The sequence below is a fragment of the Cavia porcellus genome, unplaced genomic scaffold (genome assembly GCF_034190915.1).
Source record: "Cavia porcellus strain 051 isolate PalLab524CR breed Dunkin Hartley unplaced genomic scaffold, mCavPor4.1 scaffold_3, whole genome shotgun sequence".
NCBI classification, from domain to species: Eukaryota; Metazoa; Chordata; class Mammalia; order Rodentia; family Caviidae; genus Cavia; species Cavia porcellus.
The window spans coordinates 43,241,867-43,262,393 of NW_026947486.1; the positions used below are offsets into that span (position 1 = coordinate 43,241,867).

Sequence of the window (20,527 nt, forward strand, 5' to 3'; positions counted from 1 at the left end):
AGATGCCCATTCTGGTTTGACTATTGTCTCCTTTGGAAGTCCTGTAATGTTTACAATGCCTAAGTTTTATTGGTCTTGTTCTCTACTGTTTTGTCCAACTTTATAATATCTAATGAGATAGACAATTCTTTTTAAGGAAACAAGAGATAACGTTGATAACCATTGTTGAAAACCTTGTACTCTGTTCTACACCATGTGCTATGTCTATCCTTGGTTTTGACTGACAGCTTTGTTTTGCCATACTTGACTCTATTCTCTCCCCCCCAAAAAAGTAATAAGAACTAAGGAGTAATAAAATCCAAAATGTGTAAATTTTGTTGTAAAAAAGAGAAGGGGAAAAAAAGAGCTCTAACGGGTATAACAACAAGTGTGTTTAGGGGTGTTAAATAGCTGACTATATCAATGCTTTTGGATCATTGAACACAGCTGTTTGCAGTCTCCCTGTTTGAATGTCCACTTTGTATTCTTTGATACTGTGATTTGAGCAACTATTTTCAAGATGATAATATGTAATCTATTAACAGGTGATTTCCTACTGTTATGTTTTTTTTTTTTTTTTTGTAGTTCTGTATTACGTGTACCCTTACACCGCTTTGTTTTGTTTTGTGTTTTTCTCTTTTTCCTCTTAAATAAAATAAAAAAAAGAACCAAATACACACTGAGCAGCGGCCAAGTTTCTCTTCTCTTCTCCCCTCCCCTCCCCTCCCCTCCCTTCCCTTGCTTCTCTTCTATCTTCTCTTTTCTCTTCTCTTCTTTTCCCATAGTCAGGGATGAGCTCTGGCCCTGTTTACTGAGTAATAGTATACCGACCCTGCCATGCTAAGATGAAATTGGGAAAGGTGTCATGGACAGGTTCCAGAATTAGGTGATAGAGCCACAGCATCCCACTGTGGGTCATCAGAAGAGAAAAATAATTGTGGCGATAACATGAAATTTCAGAACGGAGGATGAGGTGATTGAAATACACACACTTGGGCTGCACTTAAAGGTTGTGGTTCAGGGGCTCAGCAAGCTTATATGAGTCCACAGAGTGACAGTTAATGTTGGCCACCAGGGGTAGATCTGTATGAAAGGAAATCCATGTAAATTATCCATCTTAGCCACCACTCTTGTTAAGTATTAAGTTTGGTAAGGAGAAGTTTTTCATAGGCAATTAGACTTTGACCAGTAATGAACTGGGAGAATAAAAGGCTTGAGGTCCCTGCTCAGCTTGGGGCATGAAGGACTCAGCTTTGGGGCATCTCCACCATGGCCTGGGCTCCTCTCTTCTTCACCATCACCACTCTCTTCACAGGTCAGATGGGACAAATACTCACTGCCTCATAGAGACCATGTTGCCCACACCCAGACATCAGGCCTGTCCACCCCCCTAGAACAATTCTCGTGTCTCCCAATGGGATTCTTTTTTTTTTAATTTAAAGCAAAGGTAATAAAAAATATATGGAGATAAAAAGGTAGAAATAATACAAAATTGCAGAAAAACAAATGGTAAGAAATTGCTGGTTGATAAGTTACATATTGTCATCTTAGAAATAGCTGTTCAGGTCATAGAATTAAAGTATTTAGAGTGACATTCAAAAAGTGACATTACAAACAGTTCTGCTCAATGATCGAACAATAACTCAGTAATATGGTTATCAGTCCTACACATTTGTTTTCCATCTCAAAGAGGAGAAGATTAAACATATTAAAACAGAACAAAACAGTTAAAAAACAATTTAAAGAAATACAGATTTCAAAGCAAGTCCACTGGAGATCTTCACTGTCTATCTGTCTCTAGTTTCTTACAAATAGTTGTCCCCATCTTCACCCACTTTATATACTTATTGCATATTATAGAACTAATCAAATCATTACAGGATGATGAAGGCTTTTTAGGTCTTCAAGATCTAACATTAGGGAAGACAATAATAACTACCATCGCATCTCTCATTCTCTTCATGATAGCTGTCCCCATCTCTACATATGCTGAAATTGAACTCAAGAGACCAGACTAATGTCGTTCTAATCAGTGAACAATAGTATTGCTAGAATTTATATCATAATACTACAAAATTAGCCTTGGGTTTCTTAGCGTCTCTTCTTCAGAGTATCTGTTCATTACATCTTGCATTATACAATCTGTTCCCGTAAATAATTAAAAAAAAACTCATGTGTGAATTTCTACATATATATCTATCCTCTCTGTATTATAGGGAAAACCAAGTCATAGCAAGACAGCAAAACAAATTCCTAGAAAAACATGCAATGGATAAGACATGTAAGACCACAATATAGATGATCTTCTGTAGTTACTATGTTTTCCCTTGTTATTTTCAATAGATTTGTCCACAACACCGGCTTAATATAGTTAAACATAGTATTACCTATTTTTATTAAAATTCAACTTTGATAGCATTGTAGGATTTGAGAGCTGTTACTAGTTAATACCAGTATGGATATCCTTTACATCTTGTCATCTTCAGAGTAGTTGCCTCTACTTTTAGGGTTGATACTAACAAGCATACCAAATTCAAATAAAATCAGCCAAGGCCAACCCATAGTCTTATGATTCAGATTCAATTAAGATCAGTCATAGTAAGACAATGTAAGTAATACAGGATTTCAGTTTAAGTTAATAGGAAAGTAAGGATAGTTACCATGGTATAACCTGCTATTTTTGGGTCAAGATGTCTGTGCCCTCAAATCTGACATGAGTGGACAGACCAGAACAAATTAAATTCAAACTAAATATGGCAATGAGACTACTGTGTCTTTTAAATCCTTATACACCATTAACAATGACCTCTGCCTTTTTAAATAGTGTTTCAGAGCTGTCTATACTAAAGACTATAGCTTAACGTCTCTGCCTCATGTCTGCTACTCCACTTTTCTGCTATAATTTGTCCACCTTATTCCCTCATTCCTCTGTCTGCCTCGTTCATTGAGGCCGCTCTGCCACTGTTGCTGGAATCCTGGTATCCCTTCCTCTCTTTCTCTGTAATGTCCTTCAGCACTCTCTGTACGGTTGGATTGGTGGCCACAAACTCCCACAGTTCTTCCTTGTCTTGGAAGCATCTTATTTCTCCATTAATTTTGAGAGAGAGTTTTGATGGGTATATGAGCCTTGGTTGCATATTATTTTCTTTCAGGAATTGGAATATTTCTCCCCACTCCCTTCTTGACTTAAGAGTTTGTGTTGATAAGTCTGCTGTTATTTTGATAATTTTCCTGTTGTAGGTAATCTGCTTCTTTTCTCTGGTTGCTTTTAATATTCTGTTCTTTTGGTGGATTTCTGGAATCTTGATTATTATATGTCTAGGCATAGATCTGTTTTGGTTGTAGGTAGCTGGAGTTCTGTATGCCTCTTTTATCTGGATATCATTTCTTTTTGCTATACATGGGAATTTTTGCTTTAATATATCTGTGAATATTCTTTGTATTTCATTTTTGGTTGCTCCTGCTTCCTCACTCACATTCTTTATTCTTAAGTTATGTATCTTTTTGTCATCTTCTAGCCATTGAATTGTTTCTTTCTGGCTCCTTGTTATTTTTAAGAGGCTTTTTCTTTCATGATCATATGCCATAAATCTCTCTTCAAGTTTCAGAAGGCTGTCTTTAGTTTCTGTCAAGGCATTTTGCCAGTGTTCAATGGAGTTTGTAGTTTCCTGGTAATCTCTTTGGATCTGTTTCATGTATTCTAAGTTATGTTTAAATACTTCTTCAGAAGTTTCTCTTTCTTTTCTGAGTTCCTCAGTTCTTCGATCTGTGTTCTCTTGGGCGGGGCTTGTCATTTCTTTAATTAATCTCTTTATATCTTGCCTCACTTGGATCAGGAGTACAGCTTTAAATTCATCTATGAGGTCATGAAGGTATTTTTTTTAATTTTGGCTGATGCTCTGTTGAGTATTGGATGGTTACCGTGCTTGTTATCTTCAGTGTTTACTTCTCCTGGGCTTATTTTCTCATGTTGGGCAGCTGGAGATTTTTTTTTTTAATCTCTTGTCATGTTTCTGGATTCTTTCAGACTGGAGTGTCCTGGGGGTCTCTGGTCCTCTCTGTATTGCTTAGGGCCTTTCAGAAGCATGCTGACTTGATTTTTTGCTGTCCTCCCCAATTTGCTGTTATCTGGGGTAGGCTGGGATGCAGGGGTGGTACAGGCTAGTCTCCAGCCTCTGCGCCAGTCAATCCGTAAATTAGGCTGTACTTTCTGGATGTCACTGAGTTGTGACTATTTTGTATCTGCTTATTGGGCCCCAAGCAGAGGCTTGGTTTAGCCCCAGTAGCTCCTGCCAGTTCTCTCTGTACCAAAAGCAGCTGACTAATGTTACTGTGGCACAGCATTCTGCCCAAATCCCATCTGTTCTCTTCCATACCTCTCTGTGACAGGAGCACCAGGACAGCAGGTCTGCCCAAATCCAAGATGTCTTCCACTAGTTCTCTGTATGACACTGAAGCCAGTACAACATCAGGCTCTACCCAATTTCAAGATGTCCTCTGCCAGACCTCCCTACAAGGTGACTTGGTGATGTCACTGAGCTGTAGGTTCTGCCCAACTCTAAGATGTCTGCCACCAGACTCTCTGTATTATTGATGTCCCCAAGTTAGCGGGCACTGCCCAGTTCCAAGATGTTCTTTGGCCAACCCCAGCAGCCGTGGGGTCCCCAGTACTCACCAGGGTTCGGTGCAGGTCCTCCTCTTTGGTCTACTGCACACCACACCACTCGCCCTCCCTGCGCTCTTGGCACAGTGTGGAATGGTCAGAAAACTGCACAGCATTTGGCTTCGGGGCTCCAGAGCCTTTCACAATCTCCTCTGGTGCAGCAGAGCAGTCCTGGCTGCTTCTCGGGGTCCCAGGTCTCAGTTTCCAGCAGTCACCAAAAGCCAACACAGCTTTTCTGTTGGGTCCATGGGTCAGTTTGCTGATTTAAAGGTGCGGGATTTGCAGCCACCCGTTATCAGCCTTCACAGTCTCAGCACAACTTTAAATCCTCCAGCCATGCTGTCTTGGTTAATAAGAATCATTATCCATTCGTCTGGCCCTTTCCATGTTGTCATATTCTAGCTTCTAATATGATTTCTCCGGAGAGACTCTCCGCCCGATCCCCTAGCAAGCCGCCATTTTTTCGCCAGCCTGAAGGGGCTTTAACCCTTTCTATTCAAAGTCTTTAACACTTCCATATCTTGCCTAGCATATTACAGTTCTTATCAAAAAGTACTGATAACTACTTATCTTTCCTCAATCCCAATCTACATGTTTCTCACATATTTTGGTATTGCTCCCACAAAATATCTTCTGTAAATCTTCAATACTAACTCTTAAATTCAACTAAAAATACTACAGTGAAAACATATCTTTTCTTCTCATCTATGGCAATCTTTTCTTCTAATGTATGGCAATTACTTATGGCAATTCTTCTCAATCTTTTCTTCTCATCTGTGGCAATTACTTATTCAAACTTCTCCCTTAATTTCTAACACTCATAATCTGCCACCTCCATTTTTATCCACCCCACATAACCTTTCTCATTTCAGGATAACTACAATTAATAAATTCTTATAGTGTGCAAAGAGAATAGATAAACATGTAGAAGTGTTATAGCATTGAACCTGTGGATGATGTTATAACCAGAATTTTAATTATTTGGCAAAACATACTGACAGACTCAAAACACTTAAAGTAAATAATAGAGGAAAAAGCACTAGCACTGGATATACAAAGTTGAAAATTATTTATGAGGAGATAACATCCTACCAAAAAATCCATATAACCCACAAGTTCTCCTCACTTCTGTAGTCCCTAACCTGCAATAACACTCTTTCAAAGGAAAGAAATAAGAGGGATCCATGTAGAAATTTAAAAAGATAAACATATGCAAATAAACACAGATAAACATAGGAGAGTGTGGAAGCAAGGAAATAGATTATCTTCACCCCCATGACTTTCAAGTCACTTTAAGGTCACACAGAGAGAAGAAAACAATGACTAGGTAGCAGAACTCTATGCAACGTCCATCCAAAGTACAAAAAATAGACATATTCAAGATGAAATGAACCAAAATTTACAGCAATGACAATATGCCCATGGAGAATTTCAAGGAAATATGTAAACAACTGAACAAGCTAAGCAAAACAGTTCAAAATTTGAATGGTAGATTCCATGAGAATATGAAGTCCTCAAAAAGATGCCACACAATAATACCTGAAATAAAAACCATAGAATTCATACATTGTAGAAATAACCAGTGTGATGATAACATTTCAAGTTGAGGAGAAAATAGTGGATTATGATAGAAGCCTCTCTCTCTGAGAAAAAGAAAAATATGAATGAGGGAAGACTATTCACTAGCTACTGCATGCCAAGAAAAACAATCTAAGACTAATCAAAGTTAGAGAAAAACTAGAAATTAGCACAGATGCTAACAGAAATCATAGAAGAAAATTTTCCAAATATAAGACACGTTTTATATCACTAAAAAATCATATCTATATATTCTTAAACTTCATTCATTACATTTGTTTAAATGCTTTTATAAATAGAGGTTAGTGTTAAAGACAGAATTCCTACCTCAACTGTTACTAACTTTGACAGTTTTTAGCCACTATTCAGCAATATTCTATTGTTAATTTCTGGCTCCATCATTTTAAATAGGTTAAAAAATAAAGTCTAACATCAATGATTGCTAATGACTTTTTCCTCTTTTGCAGACTACCAAAAGGTAATCCTTCATCAAACAACAAAACTCGTCATTCTTGGTCTCCTTAAGAACACTCAGGTGAGACTTTTGACCCCTAGCTAGAAAGTACCAATGCTCACCCTTAGTCTAATGCAGTTACAGGAAGACAGAATATCAACTTTATCTCTCCCATAGGGATAAGTCCTCAACATTTCAGGAGCAGAATGAATATGGTAAAAGATAGATGAAAAAGAGACAAGAAAACAACAACTTAAAATGTATTGTTAAAAAGACTGTAACTTCCATGACATTTACAAAGTTACCCAAGACAATCCATGTCAATATACCTTTGGTTGAATTCAGGCTCCTTCTCCTATCATACCCACCACACCCAAAACTACTCAAGAATACTAAAAACCCAGAAATTGACTTACTTGAGAAGATAAAGAGCAGAAGTCTGACCCTTAGATAAAAGAACAGATTGAAGGAATCCAAAAAATGTTAACATTACCTATTCAAAGCAAGAAGTACCCATATGTGTAGAATGAGCTAGCATTATTTTAGGGGGGGAAATATTGTAAATGTTCCATGTTGCAGGAAATAAATTGTTTCATTTAACTGAGTGCTGCATTATTGAATGGGCCCCAAATTTCTGCATAATAAACCCTCCCCATGGCACACGGATGCATCAACAAAACAGTGGTTAAAGTTCCTTTTTTCAGCTTTGAAGACATGTAATATGGAGCCTGGTAACAATAGTAACAGTCCTCATTGTGTGGCAGCACTTGCCAGTGATGTGCATTAAAATGGTTGTTTGACATCTAATATGCAGATGTGTATGAACAATTTTTTGGAAGCTACATAGTGTAATATCAACTCTCTAGTTTTGTTTTCATAGATATTGGAGGGCGTAGAGGAAGAAAGTGAATCATCATATTCAATTTTTCTAAATACAAGGTACAGAACTGTCATTTTTGTCTGAGATGTGAGCCTCAGTGTCAGATTAAGAGAATGGAATGCATATGTTGGAACTGGAGGACTTCTTGCCTAATTTAAGAAAGGTAAGGAATCAGGAAGAAATCACATTCATTCTGTGTTTATAAAGGAGTTTCTGTCTTGTACCTGCAGGAAGACTGAAAGCTTCTCCCAGGATGATCTCTGTTTTCCTCTCTGCATTCATTTCTAGCCGTAACTAACATAGCAGTGATACCTCATCCAATTTTTATTTCTTATCTCTGAGGTCATTTACAAACAGAATACCCATTATGCAGAGAGGAGGATGGGAAACACTCCATGCCAGTAATTGCAATGTTTCTTGGAATTTTCCTTTCCATTCGCTCCTTAGAACTAGAATGCAATTGCAGATGTTTCCTGAATAATTTTAGCACTTTTGATTCTTTGTTAGGCAGATAATGTCCAGTGCAGAATTTTTTCATGGCCAATTGACTTAGCCACTCCCCAAGGGGAGCCAAGATACCACCCAGATATGTTCCTATTCATTTGAAAGAAGAATATACAACTTATTTATGTCACTTCCAGGGCAGAAAAGAAAAGAATCTATACAAAAACCACAAAAAGCACTCAGGAGGGTGAGCTCTGCTATAACATATTAAGAAACAAGAGGTAAAATGTTAATCACACTAATGATAAGGGATAATTACCATTCTGAGAGTTCACTATGTGATTTTGAGAGAAACATTACTAGAATTCTAGAAGGAGCACAGATGGTATGGAACTGTTTTGTGTCCTGGAAAGGGTATGTGAAAACCAGACCATCTGCCCAATTTTATAAGAATTTTTGTCTTCTTTCTTGGTTAAAGTGTTGTGTGTGAGTGAAAGATAAATTATACTTGTGTTATTAAAATTCCAGTCTTACAATGATGTAATTTTTAAAGAGGTATGAGGTGGTGCTATATAAGTAGCATGCTTTTTAGCATTTGAGTTAAGGCATTATGGTAGAAATATCAGGGAATACAGAGAGATAATATAAAATTATGATCTAAATAATTTTATTATTGGATTGAGAAATGGTCCTAAAGTGGTTTTGTGGTCAATGATGAATGATAGTGCTGCAATTAGAAAAGTTACCAGTGGAAATAGACTGGGCTCTGCAGATTTCTTGGCGTGGGCCTGGCTGGGCCATGTCCAGCAACCTTCTTTCAATCCAGGGATGTAGGGTTTCCCAAGGTGAGTTCCAGCACAGCAACACAGGCCTCGGGAGAGTTTGAGTCCAAAAGTAAAGCAAGAAATAAATAGATTAATAAAAGAAATGCTAAGCACATCTCAAGAAGACACAGATGGAAGAATGGAGAAATAAAAAAGCAACTCCAGGAAGGTCTAAAGGAATTCAAATTAGAAATAATTTTCCAGGTAAAAGAAGAAATGACGAAAGTAATGAAAGAAATGCTAAACACATCTAAAGAAATCACAGTTTAAAAAGTAGAGGAATAAAGCAAAAAGATAGAATCCCTGAATAAACAATATAAGAAACAAACAGAATACAAGTAGATTCAAAGAGATACATAGCAAATAAAAAATTTCATAGAAAGTTGGCAAAACCATCTCAATAAAAGTGAAGATAGAATTTCAGATCTCAAAGACAAGATTGCAACTAGTGAACTAAAAAGAAAGATCTTTTAAAAATAACAAGGAATCAGGAAATAACAATTCAACAGGTGCAACATGATGCAGTGAAAAACAACATAAGATTGATAGGGATAAATGAAAAAGAAAGGGATAATACAAAGGATAACAAGAGGCTATTTACAGAGGTAATAGCTGAAAATTTTCAAAATATGAGAATGGAAACTGACAGATACACTAGTGAAGCATATGGAAATTGAAATACCCAGAACAAAAATAAAACTACACCCAAGCATATAATAATCACCATCCCAGAAATCCAGCAAAAAACCAGAATATTAAAAGTGGTTAGACAGAAGAGAGAGATCACCTATGAAGGAAACCTATCAGAATCACAGGAGACTTCTCAACGCAAACAGTGAAGTCAAGAAGAACATAGAGTGAAGTGTTTGAGAACCTAAAGGAAAATGACTTCCAACCTAGACTGATATAGCCTGAAAAACTGTCCTTCAAAAATGGATGGAGAAATAAGATACTTCCATGACAATGAACAGCTGAGGAACTTCATGATCACCAAACCAACCCTGCAAAGAACAACGAAAGACAGTCTAGATACACATAGGAAATAACCACTAAGCAGGGCAGACAATTAAACAGAATGGGACGGTAAAGATGCAACAGCAGAAAGATAACATGTCAACAATACACCAACATATAACAGTTATTGCCATTAATATAAATGGTCTCAATTCACCAATTAAAAGAAAGAGACTGGAAGAATAGTTCAAGAGACAACATCGAACCATATGCTTTCTACAAGAAACCCATCCAACACAAAAGGAAACTCATAGACTGAAAGTCAAAAGATGGAAAACAATACCTCATGCAATAGGAACCCTCCAAAAAAGTGGAAATAGTTATTCTGTTTGCAGACAATGTGAACTTCAAACCAAAAATGATCCAAAGAATGCAGAAAGTCACTACATACTAGACAGGGGAAAACTTCAAGAGGAAGAGATAACAATCTTAAATAAACATGCACCAGATTCCAGAGAACCCAGGCATACAAAGCAATTATTAACAGAAATGAAAAATCAAATAAGCAATAACAGGTATAACAGGAGATCCTAACACAGCATTGACACAAAGGACAGATAAACTAGACAGAAAATTGGCAGAGAAATAACAGAGCTGAATCACACCTGTGAACAAACAGACTTGGTGGACTTACACAGGGTGTTTGATTGAACAAAATAAAAATACAAATTCTGCTTTACAGCTCATGGAATGTTCCCTAAAATAGACCATATACTAGCCCACAGAATAAGTTAAAGTAAATGCAAAAGAATTGAAATAATTTCATGCATGTTATCAGATCATAGCACTATCAAACTAGAAATTAATGACAAAAGAAACTGCAAAAACTCCACAAACATATAGAAATTGAATGATACACTCCTGAGAAATCAGTGAATCACAGAGGAAATTAAAGAAGAAATTAAACAATACCTAGAAGCAAACAAAAAAATAAGTACACCTTACCAGAACCTGCGGGACACAATGAAACCGTCCGCAGAGCAAAATTTATTGCAGTGAATTCCCAAATCAGGAAAAAAAAAAGACCTGATGCTACACTTCAAACTTTTAGAAAAAAAAGAGCAAGTCAACCCCAAAGCCAAAAGAAGGTAGGAAATTATAAAAATCACAGCAGAAAATAATGCAATAGAAATTAAGAAACAATACAAAGAATCAATGCATCAAAGAGTTGTTTCTTTGAAAGAGTAAATAAAATTGATAAGTCCCTAGCCAACCTTATTTAAAAAGGAAAGAAAAAGGTCAAGTTCATGGAATAAGGAATGAAAAAGTTGAAATCACTACAGACTCTGTGGCAATACAGAAGATCATCAACACCTGTTTCAACTACCTCTGCTCTCATAGGCGCAATAACACAGAAGAAATGGACAGATTTCTAGAAACATATGAATTACCCATGCTGGGTCAAGAACATGTAAAACTGCTGAATAACCCAACCTCTATTAATGAAATTGAAACTGTAATTAAGTCCTTACCTACAAAAAAGAGCCCAGGCCCAGACGGATTCACTGCAGAATTCTTCAAGAAATACAAAGAAGATTTAATGCCAAAACTCTTCAGATTCTTCAATGAAATTGAAAGGGAAGAAATCCTACCTAAGTCATTCCTGGAAGTAAATATTACTCTAGTACCAAAACCTGAGAAAGGCTGAACTAAAAAAGAAAACTACAGACCGATCTCCCTAATGAACACAGATGCAAAATTCCTCAATAAAATTTTGGCAAATAGAATGCTGAAAATCATCACGAAGATTATAGACCATGATCAACTGGAAATCATCCCAGGCATGCAGAAATGGTTCAACATATGTATATCAATAAATGTAATCCACCATATCAATAAAGCCAAATGTAAGAATCACATGATCACTTCTATAGATTCAGAAAAAGCCTTTGATAAGGTACAGATTTCATTAATAATAAGAGCTTTACAGAAAATTGGAATAGATAGTCTTCACTTCAATATAATAAAAGCCATCTATGACAAACCAACACTCAGTATCATGTATCATACTAATTGGCCAAAAGTTGAAGGCCTTTACTTTAAAATCAGATACAAGACAAGAATGCTCCTTATCACTACTCCTATTTAATATAGTACTGGAAATACTAGCCAGAGCAATTAGACAAGAGAGAGAAATAAAAGAGGTAAAGATAGGAAAAGAACTTAAATTAACATTGTTTGCAGATGGCATGATCTTCTACACAGAAAACCCCAAAACTACATTGAAAGACTTAAGAGTCTAAGGATATCACAAATAAACTCAGTAATGTAGCTGGATACAAAATCAGTACTAAAAAATCAACATCATTCCTATACAGTAACAACAAAATCACTGACAGAGAAACAAGAGAAGCCACACCCTTCAGAATAGCACCCAGAAAAATGAAATATTTAGGAATTACTCTCAGGAAAGAAGAGAAAGATATATACAAGGAAATTTGTAGTACACTGAAAAAAGTAATTGAAGACAATCCCAGAAAATGTGACCATTCTCCCAAAATTGTTATACAGATTCAATGCAATACCAATAAAAATATTATCCACATACCTCATAGATCTCAAGAAATGAATCCTAAAATTCATCTGGAGCAAGAAGAGACCTAGAATAGCAAAGACAGTTCTAAGCAGCAAAGGCAAGAAGGAGGCATCACATTCCCTTACTTGAAGTTATAATACAAAGTAACCATAGTAAAATCAACATTGTACTGGAATCTAAACAAAGCCGAAGATCAATAAAATAGATCAGAAGATATAACCACAACTACAAACACACTGCCATTCTTCCAGGGAACATGTTTGGCCCCTTTGTCAAAGATAATGTTTTTAAGTGTGTTTGTAGTTGTGGTTGTATCTTCTAATCTATTCCACTGATCTTGGGCTCTGGTTTGGTTCCAGTACCATGTTGATTTTACTACGGTTGCTTTGTAGCATAACTTCAAGTCAGGGATTGTGATACCTCCTGCCTTGCCTTTGCTGCTTAGAACTGTCCTTGCTTTTCTAGGTCTCTTCGCGCTCCAGATGAATCTTAGGAGTGATTTCTCAAGTTCTATGAGGTATGTTGATGGTGTTTTTATCGACATTGCATTGAATCTGTATAAAAGTTTTGGGAGAATGGCCATTTTCACAATATTTATTCTTCCTATCCATGAGCAAGGGATGTTTTTCCATTTTCTGAAATCATCTTCAATTTCATTTTGCAGTGCATTATAATTTTCCCTGTATAGGTCTTTCACTTCTTTCGTGAGAGTAATTCCTAAATATTTCATTTTTTTGGTTGCTAGTGTGAAGAGTGTGGTTTCTCTTATTTCTCTCTCTGTAACTTTGTTGTTAGTGTATAGGAATGCTATTGATTTTTGAGTATTGATTTTATATCCAGCTATATTACTGAATTTATTTATTATATCTAGGAGTCTTTCAATGGAGTTTGGGGATCTTTTATATAGAGTATCATGTCATCTGCAAATAGTGATAGCTTAACTTCTTTTTTTCCTATTTTTACACAATTTATTCTCTCGCTTGTCTAATTGCTCTGGCTAGTATTTCCAGTACTATATTAAATAGGAGCAGTGATAAGGGACATCCTTGTCTTGTGCCTCATTTTAAAGTAATGGCCATTAATTTTTGGTTATTTAGTATGATATTGGCTGTTGGTTTGTCATAGATGGCCTTTATTTTATTAAGTTAAAGATCATCTATTCCAATTTTCTGCAAGATTCTTATCATAAATGAATTTTGGACCTTATCAAAAGCCTTTTCTGTGTCTATAGAAATGATCATGTGGTTCTGACTTTTGGCTGTATTGATATGGTTTAATACATTTAATGATTTATGTATATTGAACCATCCCTGCATGCCTGGGATGAATCCTACTTGGTCATGGTGTGTGATCTTCTTGATGATTTGCTGCATCCTATTTGCCAATATTTTATTGAGGATTTTTGCATCTGTGTTCATTAGGGAGATTGGTCTGTAGTTCTCTTTTTCAGTTGCATTCTTCTCAGGTTTTCGTACTAGAGTAATATTTGATTCTAGGAACAATTGCTTCCCTTTCAATTTCATTGAAGATTTTGAGGAGTTTTGGCATTAGGTCTTCTTTGTATTTCTTGTAGAATTCTGCAGTGAATCTGTCTGGGCCTGGGCTCTTCTTTGTAGGTAAATATTTAATTATGTTTCTGATTTCATTAATAGGAATTGGGTTATTCAGCAGTTTTACATCTTCATGCTCTAGCTTTGGTACTTTGTATGCTTCTAGGAATCTGTCTATTTCCTCTGTATTATCAAACCTTTGAGGTTAGAGGTTTTCAAAATAAGTGTTGATGATTTTCTGTATTTCTATAAGGTCTGTAGTGATTTCTCCTCTTTCATTCCTTATTGCATGAATTTGAGCTATTTTTAAAGAGAAAAAAGAAAGGAAATAAATTTAAAAAAACAAAGCTGTAAAAGGGTACAAATAATACAGAATTTCAAGGAAAAATACAGTAAGATATCACTAGTTAATAGTTCACATATCACTAGTTAATAGGTTGTCATCTTTCAAATAGTTGTCCAAATGATAAAATTAAAGCATATAAAGTGAACATTAATACAATGAGATTGCAGACAGTGCCAGTCAATGATCCAAGAAAAGTTCAGTAATATGGATTTCCATCCTACACACTCAAACGTACATGCAGCTATATACCTTAGACCACCTTCCTTTCATCTCTTTTTAATCACATTACACTTTTTGGGTTTTGTTACTCACAGAATTCTTATTATTTTTTTTTTGAGAGAATAAAACTTAGCATGGCTAAACAAAACAGAATCGGTTAGAACAAAAGGATGGGCATAGTACATGATGTCAAAATAGAATATCAGGTGATCTAAAATGGTTACCATTGTGCCTCTTGATATTTTTTTTAAAGTTGCCTATATCATCAGGTATAATAGAATTGATCAAAACAGTACAGAACATGACCAATAAAAGCTACACTGGAGACCTTACAGGATTTCAAAAGAAGATAATAGTCAAACCCCAATTGACATCTTAGTGAATCTTATTGCCTTCAAAGTGGTTGCCTTTACCCTCAAACTTTACACTATCAAACAAAATAGAATATAGTAAAATGCGACAGAACAAAATGGGGAGAGCAATACTGGGGATCATATCAGATTAATAGGAAAACAAAAAAAGTTATTATAATATATACCTCTATTTTTTAATTTAGTTTTCCATTAATTGAAAAAAATGTAAGAAAAAATAGATTAATTTTTAAAAAGGGTGGGATTGAGGTAAAAGAGGACATTGTATTAGAACAACACAGGTCAGAGCCGAACAATTTAAGCATTGTTGTGTTTCACCCCCAGATAATCTAACATAATAGTAGTCACCATAGTGCCTCCTTTCTTGAATTATTTTAGTATAACTTCATATACTATAGCATCAAGCATATCAAGTCAGTCTAAAGCTAATGAATTTGAGCTTTTTCTTCCCTTTTTTAATAAGGTTGGCTAGGGGCTTATCAATTTTATTTATTCTTTCAAAGAACCAACTCTGATTCATTGATTTTTTTCAGATTTTTTTTTAGTCTGTATTGCATTGATTTCTGCTCTGATTTTTATAATTTCTTCTCTTCTTTTGGCTTTGGGCTTGACTTGCTCTTCTTTTTCTAGATGTTTGAGGTGTAACATCAGGTTATTTATTTGTATTCAATTTTCCTAATGTGCAATAAAATTTCCTCTGAGGACAGCTTTCATTGCATCCCACAGATTCCGGTAAGTTGTATTTGTGTTTTCGTTTTCTTGTAGGTATTGTTTGATTTCTTATTTAATTTCCTCTGTGACCCACTGATTACTCAAGCATGTGTTATTCAGTTTCCATGTGTTTGTGGGAATTTTGAAGTATCTTTTATCATTAATTTCTAATTTCATGGCACTATGGTCCAATAGCATGCAAGGCGTAATGTCAACCCTTTTGCATTCATTTAAATATGTTTTGTGAATTAATATATAGTCTATTTTAGAGAATTACCCATGCACTGCTGAGAAGAATGTGCATTCTATTGTTGTTAGGTGGAATACTCTGTATATGTCTAGTAAGTCCATTTGTACACAGGTGTGATTGAGTTCTTTTATTTCTTTGCTGATTTTCTGTCTGGTTGATCTGTCAATTGGTGTTAATGGTGTGTTAAGATCCCCTGTTAGAATTGTGTTACTGTTAATTTGGTTTTTCATATCTGTTAGTACTTGTTTTATATAACTGAGTGCTCTGGTATTTGGTGCATATATATTTAAGATAGTTATCTCTTCCTCTTGGAGTTTTCCCTTAACCAGTATGTAGTGACCTTCGTTATCCCTTCTGATCATTATTGGCTTGAAGTTCACATTGTCTGCAAACAGAATAACCACCCCCGTTTTTGGGGATTCATATTGTTTTCCATCCTTTAACTATCAGTCTGTGGGTATCCTTTTGAGTTACATAGGTTTCTTGTAGTCAACAGATGGTTGGATTTTGTTTCTTGATCCATTCTGCCAGTCTGTTTCTTTTAATTGGTGCATTGAGACCACTTACATTAATGGTTATAACTGTTATATATTGGTTTACTGTTAACATGTTATCTTTCTGCTGTTGCATCTTTATCTTTCCATTCTGTTTAATTGTCTGTTTTGTTTAGTGGTTTTCTCCTAAATGTATCTAGGCTGTCTCTCAGTATTCTTTGTAGTTGGCTTGATGATCATGTAGTTTTTCAGCTGTTCTTTTCATGGAAGTATCTTATTTCTCCATCCATGTTTAAGGACAGTTTTTCAGGGTGCATCAGTCTAGGTTGGAAATCATTTTCCTTTAGGATCTGAAATACTTTACTCCATGCTCTTCTTGACTTGATTGTGCTGAGAAGTCTGCTGTAATTCTGATAGGTTTTCCTTTATAGGTGATCTGTCTTTTCTCTCTGACAGCTTTTAATATTCCATTCTTTTGTTCTATTTCTGGGATGACCATTACTATGTATCTGGGTGTAGTTTTATTTTGATTATGGCTATTTGGAGTTCTATATGCTTCATTGATCTTGATATCCGTTTCCAATCTCATGTTTGGGAAATTTTCAGCTATTACTTCTCTGCATATCCTCTTGATATCCTTTACATTGTCCCCTTCTTTTTCATTTATCCCTATCAACCTTATGTTGTTCCTCTTTGCGTCATCTTGCAGGTGTCAAATTGTTATTTCCTGATTTCTTGTTATTTTTAAAAGATCTTTTCTTTCCTGTTCACTGGCTTCAATCTTGTCTTCGAGGTCTGAGATTCTATTTTCACATTCATTGAGGTGGGTTTTACAACTTTTGATGGAGTTTTTGATTTCATGTATATCTCTTCAAATCTGCTTTATATATTCTGTTTGTTTTTTATATTGTTTTTCCAGGGATTGTATCTTTTTGTTTAGTTCCTCCAACTTTTTAACTGTGTCTTCTTTAGATATGTTCAGCATCTCCTTCTTTTCTTTTATCATTTCTTCTTTTACCTGAGAGATTATTTCTAGTTTGAATTCCTTTAAGGCTTCCCAGAGTTGCTTCTTTATTTCATATCTATTATTTCAGGTATGTGGCATATATTTTCTTCTATGCACATGGCTCCTAGGCTTTCTTTGGATGGGCTGGATGTTTGAGATTGCATTTTGGTCTTTCATTTTGTCATTTTCCTATATTTTTGAGCTTCAAGTGTTGTTCCAAGTGAGGGAGAGAGGTCAGCCAGGCTGGGACGGGTTCTGTGGCTTGGCTGGACTCACTATTCCTGGCAGGGAGCTTTGGTCTATCTTCCAGGCAAGGAAGAGAGTTCTGCGGGGCTCTGACGGGATTCCCTGCCTCTGTTGGACTTACTCGTTCTGACAGGAAGCTGGGGTCTGGCCCCCATGCAAGAAAGAGGGTTTTGCCAGGCTGGGGCAGAGTTCTGCACCTCCGCTGGACTTACTGGTCCTGACTGGAAGCCGAGGCCTTGCCCCCAGGCAAGGAAGAGAGTTCCACTGGGCTGGGATGGGGTTCCCTGCCTCTCCTCTAGTTACTGGTCTCCACAGGGAGCCTCGACCTGTCCCCCAGCATGGGAGAGAGTTCCACCAGACTAGGGCAGGATTCCACACCTCCGCTTGACTTACTGGTCCTGACAGGAAGCCAAGGCCTGGCCCCCAGGCAAGGAAGAGAGTTCCACTGGGCTGGAATGGGGTTCCCTGCCTCCACTGGACTTACTCTTCCCAACAGGAAGCCAGGGCCTTGCCCCCAAGCAAGGAAGAACTTTATTTTTTCCTTTTAAAGAAGAAACAAAACAAAACAAATCAGAAAATGAGAAAACAGGAAACAAAAGATATAAATAACAATAAGAAGAACCCAAAACAACAATAATACAAGCTTTTAAACCAAGCTGGTAGGAACTTAACAAGGGTTGTTATTTTGCATAGTTATCTTCAAAAGAGTTACTCAAATTATACAGATATAGACATGCAACATTGATCTAATCTTATGAGTATTACCTGTTTTGTCAAGTGAGACCTCTAATCCTAGCTTTTTGAGAAACCTTCATGCTGATTTCCACAGTGGTTTAACCTGTCTACACTCACATAAACAATACAGAAGAGTTGCTTTTGTCCTATGGCCTCTCTAGCATTTGTTATTGGTTGTTTTATTGATCCTTACTGTTCTTTCTGGAATGAAATGGAATTCCACTGTTGTCTTAACTTGCATTTCCTGAATGACCATTGATACTGGACATTTTTATATATATTTATTTCCCATTTGTGTTTTTTCAGTTGAAAAACTTCATAATATAATTTCAAGTCAGGGATTGTGATGCCTCCTGCCTTATCTTTGTTGCCCAGAATTGCGTTTGCTATTCTAGGTTTCTTCTGGTTACAGATGAATTATAGGAAAGATTTCTCTAGATCTTTGAGGTATTCAAATGTATTTTGGTTGGAATTCTATACATTTTGGTTGGAATAATTTTGGAAGAATAGTCATTTTCACAATGTTTGTTCTTCCTATCCATGAACAGGGAATATGTTTCCACTTTTTGAAATGCTTTTCAATGTCCTGTTCAGAGAAACCCATTTTTCACTGTATCGATCATTTACTTCCTTTGTTAGATTGATTCCCGAGTATTTCATTTTCTTTTGGATACTATAATGAATGGTGTGGTTTCTCTTATTTCCCTCTCAGTGAATTCATTGTTTGTGTTTAGGAATTGTTTTAGAGTGTGGACCTTGTATCCAGCTACACTACTGAATTTGTTTATTATGAGTAGGAGTCTTCAAATGGAGCTTTGGGGGACTTTGTAGAGTATCATGTCATTTGCATACAATGATGATTTAACTTCTCTCTTTCCTATCATTTTTCCTTTTATTTCTCTTTCTTGTCTAATTGCTTTGGCTAATGTTTCCAGAACTATATTGAATAGAACTGGCAATAATAGACATCCTTGTCTTGTTTCTGATTTTAGGTTGAAAGTTTTCAGGTTTTTTCCATTTAGTAAGATGTTGGTTGTTGGCTTAACATATATGGCTTTTATCATATTGAGGAACAGATGAGCTATCTGATCTTCTATAGGGTTCTTACTGTGAATTAATGTTGGATTTTATCAAAAGCTTTTTCCTGCATCTGTTGAGATGGCTATTTGGTTCTTGTCCTTGACTCTGTTGATATGGGGTGTTACATTTATTGATTTGTGTATATTGAACCACCCTTGCATTCCTGAGATGAAACTCATTTGATCATGATACATAATCTTCTTGGTGACTTGTTGCATTCCATTTGCCAGTATTTTGTTGAACATATTTTATCTCTGTTCATTGGCCTGTAATTTTCTTTTTTGATTGGGTCTTTTTTGGTTTTGGTATTAGGGTAGTACCAGGTGTTTCCAGGAATGACTTGGGGAAACTTGCTTCCCTCAGAGTTTGAGAATTGTTGATGTCAAGCCTTTCCTAAATTTCTTGTAGAATTCAGCAGTGACTCTATCACGATCTGGTGTTTTCTTCGTTGTTAAGGTTCTAATAACAGTTTCAATTTCATTATCTGAAATTGGGTTATTCAGCAGTTTCAGATCTTCTTGATTCAGCTTTGGTAATTCATTAGATTTCTAGGAATCTCTCAATTTAGTTTGTGCTATTGAAACCATGAGAATAAATTTTTTCAAAGTGGGTATTATTTTCTGTATTTTCACAGAGTATTTAGTGATTTCATGCTTTTATTTCTTATTGCATGCAGTTGAGTTTTTTCTTTCCTGTTTTGCTAAGGTTGTCTAGTGAGGTATTTATTCTTTCAAAGAACCATCTTTTCAATTCATTAATTCTTTGCATTGTTTTGTTAGTTTCAATTGCATTAATTTCTGCTCTGATCTTTAAAATTTCCTCCTTTCTTTTGACTTTGGACTTGACTTGCTCTTCTTTTTCTAGAAGTTTGAGATTATAGCATTAGGTTGTTTATTTGTGTTCATATCATTTTCCACATTGGGGAGTTTAGTGTTATAAATTTCCCTATGAGGGCTGCTTTGTTGGTGTCCCACAGGTTCTGGAAATTTTTATTTTCATTTTTGTTTGATTGAAGATATTGCTTAAATTCTTTAATTACTTCTATACATTGGTTGTTTAGGAAATGTTATTTAATTTTCATATGTTTATGGAGTCCTTGTGGGTTTTTTCATCATTAGTTTCTGATTTTGTTGCCTTATGATCAGGT

General features: G+C 35.9%; 1 long non-coding RNA gene across 2 annotated transcripts in view; it reads left to right on the forward strand.

Annotated features, from left to right (window-relative positions):
* The window catches only part of LOC111757135 (uncharacterized), a 119,409-nt gene that overhangs the window by 93,109 nt on the left and 5,773 nt on the right, over window positions 1-20,527 (forward strand). For both annotated transcript variants that reach the window (XR_010046600.1, XR_002791512.2), the window contains 3 exons: window positions 6,688-6,755; window positions 7,541-7,717; window positions 12,838-12,889. This is a non-coding gene — a long non-coding RNA (uncharacterized LOC111757135). The remainder of the gene's footprint in view (window positions 1-6,687; window positions 6,756-7,540; window positions 7,718-12,837; window positions 12,890-20,527) is intronic.